Source organism: Triplophysa rosa, linkage group LG15 (assembly GCF_024868665.1).
Source record: "Triplophysa rosa linkage group LG15, Trosa_1v2, whole genome shotgun sequence".
In the NCBI taxonomy this organism is placed as follows: domain Eukaryota; kingdom Metazoa; phylum Chordata; class Actinopteri; order Cypriniformes; family Nemacheilidae; genus Triplophysa; species Triplophysa rosa.
The window spans coordinates 8,327,949-8,342,487 of record NC_079904.1 but is presented as its reverse complement, the minus strand read 5'-3'; the positions used below and the strand labels follow the sequence as shown (position 1 = coordinate 8,342,487).

The following is a 14,539-nucleotide window of genomic DNA, read 5'->3' as shown; positions in this document are numbered from 1 at the left end:
ATGGCTTTGGTTAATTTAAGCTGAAGTACCATCCCTGCTGAAAAAACATGTTTTCAAATATTTTTAATAGTTAGGACAATCATATTGGTTTCAATGGGAACTAAAATTATCTCTGTCGTTTCTGCGTGTAATGTGTTGGGCTCTATTGTTATCTGTAGGGTGGAAACCAATATAACAAATGAAATCGTACTGGAATAAGGCCCAAAACACACTACATAAAGAAATTTTGTAAAAAATTATTAGTGGAAACCATTAGAATTGTAATGTTTTGCACAGGAGGTATAAACTATTTGTAACAAGACACAACTGCATGTACAATGATTCAAAATGAAATTTAAGAGTGATACGCTTAGGTTAAAAGACTTAGTTTGGCATTTTTATGCGTCGTTGGTTGGGTTAATCACGGAGTAGTGCTGATAAAAGAGTGCCACTCCAACTTCAGAAAACATTTACTGCTTTACTGAGCTAAAATCTCTTATGGGCAGATTCATGACTGAAGCAGACAACAAGAGAACTGGACGTTTTAGTTTTTACCTGAAGTGCTGATACAACCATTGTTTGGATTTTTATACTTTTTGAAAAAAGAAATCGTGCTCACACAGAAGAGAAGAAACACTTTGTGAAGTAATCAAAGGAAGACCTGATTAAGGACCTGTATTCAAACGCTTGGTTCTGTGGCTTCTTGGAAGATAAATAAAAAAGTTGCAACCAATGCCATAAAAAGTTGGATCGACAAACACGGATTAAAATGACTTGCGGTATCATTACAGTATGAATGCAAAGGGACAAAGCCAAAAGTTAACGTCTTAAGAGTAAAAGGTCTGTAGGCTTGAGATTTTGTATGACATGTTTTTAAAGTTCACGTTACACTGTACAATAATTGACAGAGTTATCATTTACTGTATATCTCCACAATAATCTATGGCTTTACAAGATGTATGCGGCTTGCAGGAACCCCCTCTGTTTCCTCAATGGACTGCTCCACTCTCACACTCCTTTATGCCCGAAAATACCTCTCATCTTAATGGAGGAGGGATTCATGGAGAGGATTGTTCTTCATGGATGCCTAGGGGGGGCGGTGTGAGTCCCCTAGAGTTTTACATGCCTGTTGCTGAGTACCTCACAGAGAGTCCTTTAAGATTTGGCCAAACCAGCCTCAGTTCATCCTCCACGAATCTACTGACTGTTGACCATCTACGCCCCTCATTACCATCCGTCTCTCTTCCTACACCCGCACCCTGCTCAATCTATCCGGCCGTCCCTTTGCCATTCATTCTCTCTCACGGCACTACCACTTTGGGATTTACGTTTCAGGGGGGTGTGATTGCTGCAGCAGACACTCGCTCCAGCTGTAAGGGTCTGGTGGCCTGCCCTTCGTCCCCGAAGGTCCTACCCATCCATTCTCACCTGGTGGGTACCACATCTGGGACCTCGGCCGACTGTGCCCTCTGGAAGCGCATCCTGGCACGAGAGCTCAGGCTGTATCAGCTTCGACACCGCAGGAGGCTGTCAACAGGGGGCGCTGCCAAACTGCTGTCCCACATGTTGCACCCGTTTAAAGGCACAGAGCTGTGCGTCGCTGCTACCCTGTGTGGATGGGATGGGGATGGAGAAACCGGTGAAGATGAGGTCACAGTCACAGAGAGATATGCAAATCCTCAGGCTACTGTGAAGAGGAACACAAACACTCAAAGAGTAGCAAGAAATTCAAGAAGCCAATCAGAAATAAGCTCTGAAGCAACAACTCAACCAATCACAGGTGATGATAAAAATGCTCGGTCAGTTGCTTCAAGGGCCGCGACTAAAACTCAACCTGTTACCACACCAGAGAGCTCTTCAAGTGTAGTCCTTTCGAGAGTGTCTGGCCCACGTGTTGTTTACGTGTGCAGTGATGGGCTGCGTTTGCAGGGAGAGCTGTTCTCTGTGGGATCTGGATCACCTTATGCATACTCAATCCTCGACAGCAGTGTTTACTGGGGTATGAGTGTAGAAGAGGCAACACTAGTCGCTAGAGAGGCTGTATACCGTGCCACACACATGGATGCATACTCAGGCAATAACGTCGATCTCTATCATGTCACGGCCAAAGGATGGAGGCGCAGACAGAGGGAAGATCTGAAAGAGGAATATTACATAGAGAAAGAGAGGGAGAGAAAGAGGGTAGAAGAGATGAAGACAGATGAAACTGTGATGGTTAAATGAATTTGTTTTGAAAAGATTGTACATTTGTCACCTATTACTCAGTTATTTTGAAAAAAAAAAGTAATGTATAAAACTACTTTTGCAGCATCAGTTCTGCCCAAGTAACTTGGTTACTTTTCAGCCTGCGACTCCCAAAATAACAGTGCCCGGGACTCGAGACCTCCACTATCCTCGGAGGTGGGTAAAGTATACACACACAACTGCGCATGTGCACTTATTAGGTCTATCCAAACATGTGCATGATGACAACACAATAACATAATATATGACTTATATAGTTAGTTTATAGTCAGGCTATTTACTCATTACTTTACTTGTTATACATAAACCATGAACTACTACAGATGGTCAAATTTCATCAAACTGATTTGAGTGCTGATGGATACCTGAGGATTATGGCCTTTCTGACTGCAGCGCTTCTCTGCCCTCCTCAGCTAGCCTCCCTTGCGTTGTCTTTGGTCGATATTAACCAACGTTTCATTTCGACAAATAAAAATATCCTTAACTTAGACCCTGAAAAATAATCTGTGTGCACATATGGGAATGGTTAACGTGGTGCTGTAAATTGAATTGCTGCACCTAACCTAATGCGGTTGCTAATGTGATGTAATCACCTCAGGGGTCACGATGGAGGGGGAGGAAATTCCAAAGGCTGATGGCTTTTTATTTGCATGGTTTTATTTTTAACTTAACTGATACTTTTATTTTTTGTTACACTTATTGATGAAATACGCTATTCCTAATAAAAAAAGGGAAATCATCTTGTGACCCCCCTCGGTGGGTCTCGACCCCTACTTTGGGAACCCCTGAGTTAACCAACTAAAATATGTTAAAATACACAAATAAAAGTAGTTGGATTGGATATTGAAGGAAAGCAGCAAATTGTCAAACCTAGGGAACTCCTTCAATTAACCAGATTGTGTGAATTCTGTCAAAAATCTCATGCTAATATATTTCTGGTTAATGTTAATTCATTATATTGTTTTGTGCTGTACATTGCTGTAGATTTCTTATCCATATTTACTAAACAGTAATAAATGCTGTAATAAAAAGAATAGCTAGTCTACCTGTTTGATATCAACATTCTTGATGTAACTTGTCACATCATTACATTCATGCCAACAGTCCAGCGCTCTGAAGATTGAACCATGACCTCTACTGGAAGCATACAGAATAGTTTTTTTTAATGTGCAACAACTCTGTACTGAAACTGATTTACTTTATGTGCCAAGCAAATTATTGTTTACAACATATATGATGTACAAGTAAGCTGAGCGTTGTCTCAGTGAACATTAATGGTGCTAATGCCAGTACTGAGTGAAGAAACAAACATCATGAGCTTTCCCATCTTAAAGATTTTTCCATCGTCATTTAGAATTCCAAGATTTTTTATATAATTTAACTTCAATTTTGGTAAGAACACAAGTGTATTAAGTAAGTTTACTCAATAAATTTCATGAAATCTACTACAACACAGAATCATTTTTTACAGTGAATGTTGTAATTCACCTTATTTTCCTATCCTTGCATTTACTACACAGTAAAAACCTTAAAGTTAAATCAATTCTGCTGGGAGTTTGAGTCCAAACTTTTAGAGAGTTAAAATAACACTGAAGCAGAGGAAAAGTTAATGAGATAATTAAGGGGATTAATGAAGTGATGATCATTAATGATGAACACCTGCTGATAACAAACAATCACTGAGGAAAACAGGAACAATAAGAAGTCACCTTGATAGTATTAGTGTTTTCTTTAAAGAAGAAATCAAGGATAAGAGGATAACTAATTACTTTTTGATCAGCTTTAATAGTGTGTTTCTGAAGCACATTTATAACAGCCAAACAAGCTAAATTTTCTTGTCCACTTACTGATTATAAACGATACAGTGGTAACTTTTGCTTGAAACAATTAGACATGAAGAATCGTGGTGCAAACACTGATCACAATAATGGTGATTTTTGTGGGCACAAAAGTGATATTGATTCAGTTCCATTAACATTCAGGACTTGCAACTTGACTTGGACTCGCCTCTCTTGACTTGGGACTTGAAAACAATGACTTGGTCCCACCTCTGGTAATAAACAATTAATGGAAATCACAACAGGAACACTAAAATAACAGTATTATATTGTGCAAATTATAATGTCTTTTACAGTAATAAACTGTTGTTGCAGATTACAGTAGGTATGCTGTAAAATTACAGCTATGTGCTGGCAAATATAGCTGCTAGTTGTTTACTGTAATTTAACAGGGAATTTTTTTACAGTGTAATGTCTGTTGTAAGAAATGTGTCAAATGAGTGGACTGATTTGATGCACAAATGCACTAATGCAGGTGAATCAATTTCTGTAACTATCAGAAAAATTTTTGATCTGATGACTGAATGTGGTAATTCTATTAGAATTATTGACTTATTATGTATGTGTACGTATGCAACTGATTTGTGTGTAATTACAATATCAAGAAATGACCAGACTGATGTTTGTGAGATTATTGAATCACTGGTTGATTACATTCTTGAGAAAAACATTGTGATGTGTATAAAATTCCTACACAGCCTAGATGACGTATGATGTATTTTTCTTTGACTGTTGTGAAATAAAAACTTTCATCACTTAAAACATCTATGTTATTCTTTCGTGGATACTGGTGTAGCAATATGTCTGAAGAACAAATGAAAAACATTTATTACACGCCTTCAAACCCTGGTTCTTTGGGGGGTAAAAAACGTTTAAAAGACGCTGTTTTAAAAGAAACGGGTATTCGTTTAACTGATACAGAAGTATCAGAAGGGCTCTCCGGTCAGGATACTTACACACTACACAAAACAGCTCCTCTAAAATACAAAAGGAATCGGGTTTTTGTCTATGGTGTTGACATGCAGTTCCAGGCTGATCTAGTTGATATGTCAGCGTATGCCAAGGAAAATGACAACAACCTTTTTCTGTTGACATGTATAGATCTGTTTAGTAAATACGCTTGGACACGTGTGTTGAAAAACAAGACCAGTCTAGAAGTTGCTAAAGCTTTTGAATCCATACTCAAAGAGGGGCGCACAGCTGGGGTATTACAGACCGATAAAGGGGCAGAATTCTTTAACAAACACTTTCAAAACATCACAAAAAAGCATAACATTACACATTTCGCAACAGCCTCTGAATTAAAGTCATGTGTTGTTGAACGATTTAACAGAACCTTAAAAGGTATAATGTGGAGGTATTTAACAGCGACAAACTCAAAACGCTATATCGATATACTTCAAGACATAACACATGCGTACAACTCAAGCTATCATATAGGACCATCAAGATGAGGCCGATTGATGTAAACAAGGAAAACGAATCTGTGGTGTTACATAATCTATATGGTGATAGCAGATCTCGCCGTGTCAAACCCTCATAAATTGGTGATATCTTTCGAATTTCTAAAGTTAGCGGACCCTTTACCAAAGGCTATGAGGAAAACTACACGCAAGAATGTTTCACCATAACAACATGTATCCCACGAGACCCCCCTGTCTACAGATTGAGTGATTACGATGGCGATGTTATCGAGGGTGTTTTTTATGAGAAAGAAATGCAAAAAATACTTATAGGTAAAAACAAGACATTTAAAGTTGAAAAAATTCTAGCCAAGAAGAAGAAGGGCCGCAAAACATTATTGCTGGTACAATGGCTCGGATGGCCTGCGAAATTTGCATCATGGATTGATCAAAAAGAATTGGTTGATGTACAGATTCCATAAAATAAAATGATCTGTCTAGAGTGTATACATTTGTGTAAAAACCTACCATGACTGAGGTGGGGTTTTATGTTACGCTCCCCTGCAATGCATCTTCATCTGTTTATCCTGAGAATAAAATATCTAATTTTACAACCCTCTTAGCGAGAACTATAAACCTAAAAGGAGAATGGGAAGTAGGTTTGATCGAATTTGAATATCCGGTGTCATGGTACACATTTAATGAGGAGGATGCAGCATTTATTCTTGACCATGATAGTACAACAACAACATATAGTGATAAACACATCACTGATTACCCTCCTAAAGACAAAGAGATTGATATATTCATTAACAGAGATCCAAAGATATCAAACACACTTTACAGAATAAAGTCTGGCTACTATGATGACATTGTTTTCTTGATCAGGGAGATCAACATACCTGCCATATGGGGTGAGTTTTGATTACGACCACGTTAAAAACAAGGTGTTTCTGAAATGACCTCTGAAGACATCATTGAAATTTTTTGGGAAGCTAGCTATTATTTTAGGATTAAAACAGGGGTTTTCTATAGATACTAGTGACCAGACTGTGATGTATGCACCCCATCAAGCAGACATAAATGGTGGATTCTACACCATGTATATATACACAGATATAATAGAATATCAATCAGTTGGTGATTATCATGTCCCACTATTAAGGTGTGTCGATATCGAAGGTGAGAGTAACAAGGCTAATTGTGTTAGATACGACCGACCGCATTACGTTTCGGTTAATAAATCTTCCATCACCGAGATAAGCATACAAATGAAAGACGATCAAAATCAGGACGTACGTTTCAGTTACGGAAAGGTGTGCGCTAAACTACACTTCAGACCCGTGAAACAGTGTGTTTTTTAAGAAGTCAATTGGAAAATGGTGTATTTCAACAACCATAATGCTGACCCCATGCGCTACGTGGCCTATTACCAGAATCAGGCAGGCAATGGACTCCCCGGTTACACAGGGAGTGGGGTAATGTACGGAGCTGGTTTGGGAGGCCTTTTTCGTGGCCTCTTTAGAATGGCCGTAGCCTTACTAAGACGTGGATTTAGCATAGCCGAGCCTCATCTTAAATCAGCGGCAAAAAATATACTAAGTGATGTTGTTAGTCATTTATTATCGCATTCTTTTAATAACAACAACAACACCCAAGACGAATCGGGGTTAATGGTAATGAGTCGCAAAAGAGTGTCTAGACCACCAGGGGTGCGGAGGAGTGGCCAAACACAGAAGAAAATAAAACGGCATACGAAGAAAACGTCAGTTGTAATACGCAAGCGCAAGGGTACACCAAAGGGTGCTGCAGCAAAAAGACAAAAGAGATCTGTTAAAACAATATTTTAATCATGGCATTACTACACAGCATGTCAGAAGAGTGTTTAAAAACCGAACTGGACCTATTTACAGTACCACTAACTCAAACTGCTATTGAAAAAGATACATATATAGAAGTGCCAGACTCGACCCCTTTGGAATTTTTTATTGCCGGGACTGGTGAGGATTATGTGGATCGAAACAACACATTGTTATTTTTACGTCTCAAAATCACTAATCCCGATGGTACAGATATTGCAGACGGAGCCCCGGTTGGACTTATTAATTACCCAGGAGCAACAATATTTGTTGATGTATTGCTTGGGGATCGTCTTATATCACAGAGCTCTAACACATATCCTTATCGCTGCATAATAGAATGTCTTATCAATTATTGTAAAGATGCACTGGAAACACTTTTCTCTGCTGGACTCTTTTACAAAGACACAGCAGGGCATATGGATGCTCCGGACCCTGCAGGGGGAAATCGTGGTCTGACAAAAAGAGCCGCCTTTACCAACGTCAGAAATGTGGTCGCGAGCTCTTCACACCCGTTGACAGTGATATTTTCTTTCAAGAAAAACGTCTTGGTTACGGATGTAACCTCGGTTCCCTGATGGAGGGAACGAGACGTTGTGTCGAACCGACAGAATGGGGTTTGTCTTGAGAACCTATCATCTTCTGAGTATTTAGAAAAGGCCAATGAAAATTGGCGAATGAAATTTGCATGGCGTGCTAATTCATTCACCTTTGGTCTGAGGAGCCTAAAGCATCCTCCCCCGACCACTGGGGTGGGCGGCCAGTGTTGTGGCATGAGGGACACAACGTCTCGTTCCCTCCATCAGGGAACCGTGGTTACATCCGGAACCAAGACGTTCCCTTTCTGTCGGTCTCTCGACATTGTGTCGAACCGACAGAATGGGGTTCCTATGGAAAACGCCACAGCACTGAGCCGCGTCACAATCTCTGCGGAGCGATGTTGACTGGCCTGGGCGAGTCAGACGAACACGCTAACGTGAAATTATGACCCTCCAGTGGAGAGGAAGGGGGACCCAGAGCTTTACACAAAGTTGGGAAGCCCCTGTCACCGGCCGTCACGGGCGGAGGCCTAGTTCTCAAAATGGCGAGAAGCCGCCCGGCACCGTACGGGCCACTGGGTAAGCATTATTGCCCCCTGGGGGAAAAACGCTGCAGAGGCCACTGCCTACCGTAGGGAGGAATAGTGGAGACACCACATGGTCTCACCATCAGGGGAGAACTCATGGGAGGAATGTGCGGACTGCAGGAGTTAACCACAAGGTGGGAGTCCACCTGGGGAGGTCATGGGTTGCCAAGGTGGGAACCATTCATGAGGATACATCAGACGGAACAGCCCACGGAGGGGGGGTTACCACGTCTGGAGCACTAGGTCCGGTTAGAGCTATGTGGGAGATAACTCAACTTTTCCCCGGCCTAAGGGGGCAGGGCTGCTCTGCCCAGCCTGTCCCCTGGAAGGGTGCTTAGTGATGGATGGAATGCCTGTTCTTTACCCGAGGGGAAAGAAGTGAGGCGGGATCGCCACTGCCACATCCGCAGGCGTATGCCCTACCGGTCCCACATCTTGCCAGGATGCGGGCTGACACCGGTTCCGCGTGTAGGTATTAGAAGCTCACGGAGTTGTTGGGCATAGCCCAACCCGCAGCTCTGCAGATGTCTGCCAGAGAGGCGCCCTGAGCCAGTGCCCATGAGGGGTGTGCCTCATTCCCTACGGGCAGGGTCGAATTGAGATCGGTATGCCCTAACGTGGGCATCCACGATCCAGTGCGCCAGCCTCTGTTTGGAGACAGCCCTCCCTTCTGCTGACCTCCGAAACAGACAAAGAGCTGCTCAGAGCTTCTGGGCTCTGCGTGCGGTCCAAGTAGAGGCGCAGTGCGCGTACTGGACACAACACGGAGAGGTTGGGTCTTCCTCCCCGGTGGGGAGCGCCTATAGGTTCACCACCTGGTCTCTCGGGAGAGTGGTGGGAACCTCGGCGTGAGAATCCCGGCCCCGAGTTCTAGGCAATCTGTGGACACGGAGGGTGCTTGCAGATCCCCTACCCTCTTGGAGGTGAGCGCCATGCGGAAAGCCGTCTTTATCAGGACTGAGAAAGAGCGGCAATCCCGAGAGGCTCGAAGGGGGCGGGGCCTCCTGAGGCCCGCCACCTAGGTCGCAAGAGGGTAAGGAGCGCGGAAGGTGGCCACCCCCTCACGCCCCTTAGGAGCCTAATGACCAGGCCGTGCTGTCCCAGAGGCTACCCAGCACTTGGGTCATGATGAGCGGCCGAAGTGGCTACATACATTCCCAGTGTGGAGGGGGAGAGGTTACTCCCCAGTCTCTCTTGAGGATGGGACAGCTCGTACCCGACCGAGCAACTCCGCGGGTCTTCTCGCCAAGAAGAGCACCAGGACGAGAAGAGGCGTCACCTATGGGCGTATAGCCACCCAGTGGCCGAAGCCCTAGCCTGAGTGACGTCCCAACCAGACCCACCCCCGGTCTGGTTGGGACGTCACTCAGGGTCTCCTCGTCCCGTCCAGACATGGAGACCAGGTTCTGCCTGGGATGCCGTAACATGCCCCTTCCCCTGGGGAAGCAGGTCACCAATGGGGAGCGGCCAGGGGGAGTCGTTGTCAGAGCCTTAGCTCCGAGAACCAAGTCCTGGTTAGGCCAAGGGGCGTAACTAGTACCACTTGATGCTCCTCTTCCCTGGCCTTGCACAGGACCCTGTGCAATGAGGCTCACTGGGGGGAAGCGTACTTCCGCTTGTCCCGCGGCCAGCTGTGCGCAAGGGCATCCGTGCCAAGGGTTGCCTCGGACAGGGAGTACCAAAGCGGACAATGGGTGGAGTCCGGGGAGGCAACAGGACCACCTGTGCCTGGCCGCACCTCTCCCAAATGAGCTGGCTGCATGGGGATGGAGTCGCCACTCCCCGCGAGGCGTCGACTGACGAGAGAGCGCATCGGCTGTCTGGTTCAGGATGCCTGGGATGTGTGTGGCTCGCAGGGAACTGATCACCTGCTGACTCCAGAGGAGGAGGCGTCGGGCGAGTCATGTTTAGCTGCCGTGAGCGAATCCAATGATATACGCCACAGCAGCTGTGCTGTCCGACCGGACCAGCACGTGCCTGCCCTGCACGAGAGGTAGTAGCCTCCTCAAATGCAAGTAGCACAACCAACAACTCTAGGCAGTTGAAATGCCAACGCAGGCGGGGGCCCGTCCACCGCCCCGACACTGCTTGCCCGTTTGCACACGGCACCCCAACCCCAAGAAGGTCATGGAGACCAGGGGGTTAGGGTGTGTCGGCAGAAAGCGTGTGACCATATGCCTGCTGCCGGTGTGCCACGCTCTCCAAGGAACTTGACTCTGTAGCCAGTGTTGGAGCGGTCGTATGTGCATCGACCCGAGGGGGACCAGCCCCGCCGAGGATGCCATGTATCCCAGGAGCCTCTGAAATTGTTTCAGGGGGACCGCTGACTGTCTGAAAGCTTCAGACAGTTCAACACTGATCGGGTGCGCTCTGTAGTCAGTCGCACTGGCTCTGGGAGACCGCGTGGATGCGGGCTTCCTCGTCGCGGGTCTCGCGCCCCCCGCGGGGGGTGAGCAGGGCCGCTCATGAGGACAGAGTCGAGTTCCCTACCGAGAAAGAGGACGCTCTGCACCGGGGAGAGCTTGCTCTTCTCAGTTGACCTGTAGCCCCACCGATCTATGTGCCGGAGCACCAGGTCCCTGTGTGTACACAACAGATCTCGAGAGTGCGCCAAACTGAGCCAGTTGTCGAGATAGTTTAGTACCCGCACACCCTAAGGGGAAGGAGGGCGGCTTCCACGACCTTCGTAAAGACTCGTGGAGACAGGGACAGACCGAAGGGGAGGACCCTGTACTGATATGCCCGTCCCTCGAACACGAACCGTCGGAACGGCCGATGTCGAGGGAGGAACGAGACATGAAGTACGCGTCCTTCAGGTCGATTGCCATGAACCATTCCTGACACCTGACGGATGTCAGGATGCGCTTCTGCGTGATCAACCTGAAAGGCAGCTACTGTGTAGGTGCCTGTTCAGAACACACAGACCCAAGATAGGGAGCAACCCCTGGCCTTTCTTAGGGACAATGAAGTACAGGCTGTAAAACCTGCTGAACATCTCGGCTGGTGAGACGGGCTCGATCACTCCCTTCACCAGAAGGATGGCGGCCTCGGCCCGAAGTACGGGAACATCCTAGCCTCTGACTGAGGTATATCGGATGCTGAACTTGGCGGGCGTGAGGCGACTGGATCGCGTAGCCGAGTCGGATCGTCTTCCCTAGCCAGCCTGACAGTCTGGGAAGCCGGACAGGCTCCCAGAAATGAGACGGGACTACAGTAAAGGCACGATCTTTTTCGTCGTCCCCCCGGGGGGTGGTTCGATGGCTAGCAGTACAGATTCCTGGCCGGGGGAGGTAGCCTCGATCCCCCTGAGGTCTTCCCATGAGGGCCGCTTCGCCGCGGCTGCTGATGGGGCGATGGTCTCCTCTTCGCTGCTCCTCCAGGGGGGCCGCCCCAGAGCTGGAGGGCGTCGAAGAGGACCAGGGCTGCTGGGAAGCAGACAGTTCATGGGACTCGACGGCCGAGGCGGCCGAGTTGCGGCACGGAGGACTGCTTCTTTACTGTCGAGACCCCCCCGGGGGAGGCCGCATGCGGGTCTCGCGCCCCCCTGACGGGTGGGGGGGGGGTGAGCGGGGCTGCCGTGGCTAGACAGTAACACCAACCAGCCCCCCCCTTGCGAGACGGGTGCGTCGAGAAAGCGGACCTTCTCAGCGTTACTCATCTACAAGGATCGGCCAGAGGAGTTTCTCATGGATCACAAGTGTGGACATCGTCCGACCCAGGGCCCGCATGGTCACCTTGGTCGCCCGTAGAGCGAGGTCGGTGGCGGCGCGGAGTTCCTGCATACACGCTGGGTCGGTCTTACCCTCTTGGAGCTCTCTCAACGCCCTGGCCTCAGGAGCCATAGCGTGGAGAGAGGAGGCAGCTTGGTCCGCCGCAATGTAAGCTCTCGACACTAGAGATGCCGAGACACCACATGCCTTGGGCGGGAGTCTAGGTCGAGGCCCCCCCAGTGGCGGCATACTCCACCTGGGGGACAACAACGTATCCTCCAGCTGTCTCAACCTCGAGGGAAGAGAGGGTGACTGAACTTTGTTTGACATGAAACGTGCCGGAAAGGGGCGTTCCTCATGCACTTCCGGTAAACACGGCACTGGGGGCGGGCGTGGCTAGGAGTCGGATGGCAGTACGTCACCCCCCGGTGCTGCAAGAGACATCTCATCATCACACATCGTGTCTGAATACGTGATTGAGGAATAAGATGGCGGACCGTCTCCTGGGGAACGGTCAGACGAGCGAGACGAGGTGCGAACGGTCCGTGAGCCAGTGGCTGGCGGATTATCGCTCACAGTAATCCTCATATCACCCTTGCTGCTTGCCGTAGCGGACGGCAGGGCCGTAGTCCTGCCGCCACGGAACGGGGAGCAAACGAGGTGGTGGCTGAGTCCCGTAGGAACACAGCCACCCGTGACGCAACGTCTGAATCGTCACCGCCCGCAGTGTGGGCAGGACGTATCCACAACGTCTGCCCCAGCGTACTGGAAGCAGGCATTGTGTCCGTCCCCCTCCTCGATGAGTGTGTTGCACCCAATTGAGAAATAAGACGGCGGACCGTCTCCTGGGGAACGGTCAGACGAGCGAGACAAGGTGTGAACGGTCCGTGAGCCTGTGGCTGGCGGATTATCGCTCACAGTAATCCTCATATCACCCTTGCTGCTTGCCGTAGCGGACGGCAGGGCCGTAGTCCTGCCGCCACGGAACGGGGAGCAAACGAGGTGGTGGCTGAGTCCCGTAGGAACACAGCCACCCGTGACGCAACGTCTGAATCGTCACCGCCCGCAGTGTGGGCAGGACGTATCAACAACGTCTGCCCCAGCGTACTGGAAGCAGGCATTGTGTCCGTCCCCCTCCTCGATGAGTGTGTTGCACCCAATTGAGAAATAAGACGGCGGACCGTCTCCTGGGGAACGGTCAGACGAGCGAGACAAGGTGTGAACGGTCCGTGAGCCTGTGGCTGGCGGATTATCGCTCACAGTAATCCTCATATCACCCTCGCTGCTTGCCGTAGCGGACGGCAGGGCCGTAGTCCTGCCGCCACGGAACGGGGAGCAAACGAGGTGGTGGCTGAGTCCCGTGGGAACACAGCCACCTGTGACGCAACGTCTGAATCGTCACCGCCCGCAGTGCGGGCAGGACGTATCCACAACGTCTGCCCCAGCGTACTGGAAGCAGGCATTGTGTCCGTCCCCCTCCTCGATGAGTGTGTTGCACCCATGAGAACAGCGGGACAAGCCACGCTGGAGAAATTTGCTCTTTTAGAAAAGGAAATTTGCTCGAACACCTCCGGAACTGCCGAGACGCCCAGGGGAGAGTCACTGCAGGAAGGGACCGTCCGCTGTCCACGTCGTAGATTCCAGCAGAAAGAATGATCACCAAGATCGTAGAGAAGCTCATCAGATGCGTAGGCTCTGAAGAACAAAAGGTGAATGAATGAGCACGCCGGCTTCCCTCTTATACCCGGACATCCGGGGAGGAGCCCGGCATGCAAATTTCATTCGCCAATTTTCATTGGCCTTTTCTAAATACTCAGAAGATGATAGGTTCTCAAGACAAACCCCATTCTGTCGGTTCGACACAACGTCGAGAGACCGTCAGAAAGGGAACTGATGCTTAATGGAGTGGACATTAAAATTCGGATGACCAGAGGTAAAGATGAATTTTGTTTGATGAGGAGTGACAATGTAGCCTATAAACTAAACATTCTGTCAGCATCGCTATTTGTGAAAAAAGTGTCAGTATCACCAGCTGTGAGGTTGGGACATGCACAAGCACTGCTCTCAACCACCGCCAAGTATCCCATCGACAGAGTATGCCTGAAAAATTATTCCATACCAATTGGATCGAGGGTCTGCACTCAAGAAAACCAATTCTTAGGAACTCTACCAAAATCTATCGTACTAGCGATGGTCGATAATGATGCTTTTGTAGGAGCATATGATAAAAATCCCTTTGCATTTAAAAATTATGATTTAGAATTCTTAGCCGTCTATGTTGATGGGCAACAACACCCTGCGAAACCGCTACAACCTGATTATGAAAGCAGTTTATGAAAGTATTGGCTTCTGGAAGGCATCTTAAAAATCAGGCTCTATC

The 14,539-nt window shown here is 47.8% G+C and overlaps 1 protein-coding gene across 5 annotated transcripts in view; it reads right to left on the bottom strand.

Annotated features, from left to right (window-relative positions):
• Window positions 1-14,539, bottom strand: part of sash1a (SAM and SH3 domain containing 1a) — a 433,329-nt gene that overhangs the window by 342,224 nt on the left and 76,566 nt on the right. The gene's annotated exons all lie outside the window — the stretch shown is intronic.